Consider the following 5117-nt stretch of genomic DNA (forward strand, 5'->3'; position numbering starts at 1 on the left):
GCCCTCATCCATGTAAAAATTGTCTTCCATGAAACCAGTCTCTGGTGCCAAGAAGGTTGGGGACCGCTGATATGCAGTGTACTCTCCATGGCACTTTTCTAAATGATTAAAAATTCCGAATTCTGAAATGTATCTGGCCCCACGGGTTTTGGGTAAAGGATTGTAGATCTTTATGTATAAAATTTCTCCTAAGGCCGGGCGCGGTGGCTCACGCCTGTAATCCTAGCGCTCTGGGAGGCCGAGGCGGGCGGATCGTTTGAGCTCGGGAGTTCAAGACCAGCCTAAGCAAGAGCGAGACCCCATCTCTACTAAACATAGAAAGAAATTATACGGACAGCTAAAAATATATATAGAAAAATTAGCCGGGCATGGTGGCGCATGCCTGTGGTCCCAGCTACTCGGGAGGCTGAGGCAGGAGGATTGCCTGAGCCCAGGAGTTTGAGGTTGCTGTGAGCTAGGCTGATGCCACGGCACTCACTCTAGCCCGGGCAACAGAGTGAGACTCTGTCTCAAAAAAAAAAAAAAAAATTTCTCCTAAAAAAGTTCACAGGCTTATGAGTGAAAGGAGCCAGACACAAAGTACATACACAGTCCCATGTGATCCTATTTATACGAAGTTCAAGAACAGGCAAAACTAATTGATAGTGGTAGAAGTCAGAGTAGCAATTACCTCTGGGGGGTGGGACTGACCCACTGGGAGGGAGAGGAGGGAACCTTTTAGGGCTCTGGAAATGCTCCCGTATCCTGAAGTAGGAGGGGGCCACATGGGTGCACGTATACATAAAAACGCATCAAGCCATACAGTAAGGATTAGAGTGCTTTGCTGTGAGTCTGTTATACCTCCAAATAAAAGTAAAAATAAAACTTACGGGAATGTATTATCTCAAATTAAGCAATAAGAAACTGCTCCCCTTGGCATTGCAACCCACCCTGTGATATCTTCGAACTTCCCAACAAAGATTAAATTAAAATCATCTTAATATAAGTCTGGCTGTTCTTTAATCCCAGAAAGGAGTTTAACACAAAGTGAAACTTAGTAAACATTATTTAAACTCTGATTTGCCCTCAAAAAGAATCCATCCCTGGAGCGGATCTTTGTGTTGAAAAGACGGCATGGTGGCACCCAGGGCCTGGCTCCCTGTGCCTGTGCACGAACACCACCCGCCGCCAGCAAGGAACTTTCCCGGCCCTGCCACTGGCGCAGCTGCCGGCGGGTGGCAAGCAGGGATCCAGGCCTGGCATCCTACCGGCAGTGCTGCAAGTCGGAGCTTGCACCCAACAGTATCCTCTAATTGCATCTGATTAGCTGGAATTTGGAACCTGTATCTGAGAACAGCAGGGCACGGGGGACTCCTTGATTAAACAGGTCAGAGAATCATATACTGCTAAGAAGAACCGGAAGCTTCTTCCCGCAATGTCATTGCTCAATGTCTCATTGCACATGGCCTTGTCCTTTGACACTCACTCCCACAACATCCCCACCTCCGCCTTCCCTCCCATTTCCTATCTGGGCCTGGCCACTGGGGCCTGGCTTCTCTCTGCAGCTCCACTTCTGACCTGGTTCAGCCCACACGCCAGCCTTCCCCTGTCTCCAGCACACTGGTCTGGTGGCCTCAGGGTGGCCTCAGCTGCCTCATATCCTCTGAGGAACAAGTCAGGGTATAAACAAACCGACCGACCTACTTGAGCTTTTTTGTCATCTTTCTAGAGCAATGCTGTCCGACAGAAGTTTCTATGCTGATGGAAATATTCTATATCTGCTTCGTCCAGTTTGGTTGCCACGTGTGGCTATTGAGCACCTGACGTGTGGCTAAGTGCAATTGAAAACTAGATTTTTAATTTTTTAAAATTTTTAATTAAAATGTAAGTATTTATGGCTAATGGCTACCATATTGGACAGTGCAGCTCTAGAGAGGGGGAGGGGTTGGGGGCTTCTCAGGAAGGGGTTCTGTCTGCTCTTTGAAGATACCAGCCCTCATCTCTCCAGCTCCCAGATCTGTCTCCTTGCAGGATAATAACTGAGCATTGGTTGAGCCCCTGAAATGTGTCATTTCGTGAATGTAACCCAGATGCGTTGGGCCACCTGGAGGCCCATCTCAGCATTCAAACAAAGCTAAGATTACAACACCACTTGAGAAGTGTCACTGTAGGTCTTTTCTAAGAAGCACCTGAGGAAGCATAAAGGGGAAACCATGTCATAAAACACACAAGAGCTTCTATCTCCCTGCCCGCGTCTCACTCCTCTCCTCCCACACCCAAACCCCAACCTAGTTCTGCTGGGCTCTTCTCCAGGTGGGCTTTGCCCTGCCTCACCTGGCCTGAAACAGCATCCGAACGAGCCAGCCGACATCCTTCCTCCTTGGCAGGAGACAGAAAACAAAAGTGGCCAACACTTAGCGTGTGGGGTTTTTTCTTTTCATCCCTGCTATCCCTGTTACACAAGGACACCACTGTCCCCAGTTCACAGATAAGGAAACTTAGGCACAGAACAGTTAAGGGCACCCTGCTTGGGAGTGGAGAAATCGCAATACGAGCCCAGGGCTGTCGCACTCCTAGGACACTGAAGACCTTTCTCATCAAGACTTACCCATCCAATGTCCTCTGCCATCTGTGCCCACTCTCTGATGACAAACCCACTACTGACGGCTGATGCGTGAACCACCCGCATAATCTAATATGCTAGCTATAGAGCTCCTGGATTACCCCGCCCCAAGGAAATTGTTCATTAACCAGGAGACAAAGGCTTGACCCCAAGGAGTGAGTCAGTGAGGATCTTAGATCCAGATTTCTCAACCTGGACTTCAAGGCTCAGCAGGGCATGCTTAGCCTCCTTCCTTGCAACTCCCCGTTGTGACAAGGCGAGCCTGTTCTCCAGCTCATCCCAGCTTAGCTGTCCCCAGCCCACAGCCAGGCCCTCCCCACTGCTAAGCAAGCTGCTGCTCCCTCCTCCCTTTTTAATCATAATACATAATGTAAAGTTTACCATTTAACCACTTTTAGATGTACAGTTCAGTGGCATCCACGTTGTTGGGCAACCATCACCACCACCCATCTGCAGAACTTTTTCAGTTTCCCAAACTGAAACTCGATACCCATTAAACGATAATTCCCCATTCTCTGCTCCCTCCGGCCCCTGGCAACCACCATTCTAGTTTCTCCTTCTATGGGTAGGTAGCTCATATAAGTGTCATCATACTGTTTTTGTCCTTTTGTGTCGGCTCATTTCACTTCACATGATGTCTTCAAGGTTCCCCCATACAGCATGTGTCAGATGTTCCTTCCTTTTTAAGGCTGAATAATATTCCGTGATATGTACCACATCTTGTTTATCCAGTCATCTGTCATGGTCACTTGGGTTGCTTCTACTTGTTGGCTATTGTGAAAAGTGCAGCTACGAACACGAGCGTATGAATATATGTTCGAGCCCTGCTTTCAGTTCTTTTGGGTTTATACCCAGAAATGGAATTGTTGGATCATATGGTAACTCTGCTTAAGTTTTTTGGGAAACACGGTACTGTTTCCCACAGCTGTTGCTCCACTTTCAATCTCATCCCACACTCCTCTCACATCTTCTACATTAGCCAGCATATTAGCTGCCATACTTTAAAATGTAGCTCTGAACTCACTGCTCCCCACACAAGGATCTGGAGGAAACTCAGTGGTGACGTGCCATGGGATAGGCTTTGACTTGGCCCGTTCCAATGTTTATGTTAGAAATTCCAATAACGGTATGTAGGTCTGCTAATCAAACACAGAAATGTTATGAGAGGTCTGGCAGACACAGAATGAAGATTTTAAAAGGTTGTGACAGGCAGGAGTGAGGGAACTGTAAAATTAGCTTCTCTCCATTGTGTGCCATGATGGGCTGAGAACCGTGTTAAGTTCATTTCCTTATTTATTTATCTCAGAGACAGGATCTCACTCTGTCTCCCAGGTTGGAGTGCAGTGGCATCATCATAGCTCACTGTGGCCTCAATCTCCTGGGCTCAAACGATCCTCCTGCCTCAGCCTTCCAAGTAGCTGGAACTACAGGTATGCACCACCACACCTGGCTAATTTATTTATTGGATTTTTTTTTAGACGTAGGGTCTCACTGCATTGCCCAGGCTGATCTTGAACTCCTGGCTTCAAGTGATCCTCCCACCTTAGCTTCCCAAAGTACTGGAATTATAGGTGTGAGCCACCACACCTGGCCTTTAGGTTCGTTTTCTTTATGTATCATTTTAATGTCACACCTCTATAAGATCAGAGATATTAACCCACTTTACAGATGAGGAAATGGAGACTCAAAGAAGTTAAATAACTTACCCACCCTGAGGTTCCTTCCAGTCAAAGGAATCTGACCCCGGAGTTCATACTCTTTCCGCCACACTATGCCACCTCCTACTCCGTTACACCTAAAAATGAGCATTGAAGGGGTACAATTCACATTGAAGTTGGGGAGACTTGGCTTGTCGGCATTCATGACATCAAGGTCTTGGAGTTTTTGCTGAACTTAAAGCACAGTGACACGGCTCCTAAAAAAGTTATAATGTTGGGCTCCATCAATCGGGAGAATAGCAACCAAATCGCAGGAGCTGCTTGTCCTACTATGCACCACATCAGTCAATGACATGGAGAGGATGTGGCCAGTTCCAGACATCAGGTTTTTACAGTCCTCTTGAGGTATCACTGACGTACGATAAAATGCACATGTTAAATGTATGCAATTTGTTAAGTTTTGGCTCATGCATAAACTTTGAATTCATTACCAGAATCAAGTGAACATGTCCATCACCCCAGTCCCCTTGTTCCAGTCTGTAATCCCTTCCTCCTGCTCCTCCCTGCCTCCGTATCCCCAAGCGACCACTGAGTTGCCTTCTGTCTCTGTAGGCTCGTTTGCGTTTTTAAGAATTTTACATAAATGAAATCATATAGTATGAGCTCTTGTTATTTTTTATCTGGCTTCTTTTACTCAACATAACTATTCTGAGATTCATCGATGTATACTGTCATTGTGTCAATAGCTGTTTAAGTGGGTCAGTAGGATTTTTGTTTTGCTCAACAGTATTCTATAGTATGGATATACTACAGCTGATCCATTCACTGTGATAGACATTTGTGTTTTCAAATCTTAG

General features: G+C 46.4%; 1 long non-coding RNA gene across 1 annotated transcript; it reads right to left on the reverse strand.

Annotated features, from left to right (window-relative positions):
• Positions 1-1890: 1890 nt before the first annotated feature.
• Positions 1891-2707, reverse strand: LOC123631839. The gene is made up of 3 exons (XR_006733240.1): positions 2588-2707; positions 2314-2358; positions 1891-2168 (listed from the first exon to the last, which is right to left on the reverse strand). It is a non-coding gene; the product is annotated as an uncharacterized LOC123631839 (long non-coding RNA).
• Between the last annotated feature and the right edge of the window lie 2410 nt (positions 2708-5117).

The sequence above is a fragment of the Lemur catta genome, chromosome 2, assembly GCF_020740605.2.
Source record: "Lemur catta isolate mLemCat1 chromosome 2, mLemCat1.pri, whole genome shotgun sequence".
Lineage (NCBI taxonomy): Eukaryota > Metazoa > Chordata > Mammalia > Primates > Lemuridae > Lemur > Lemur catta.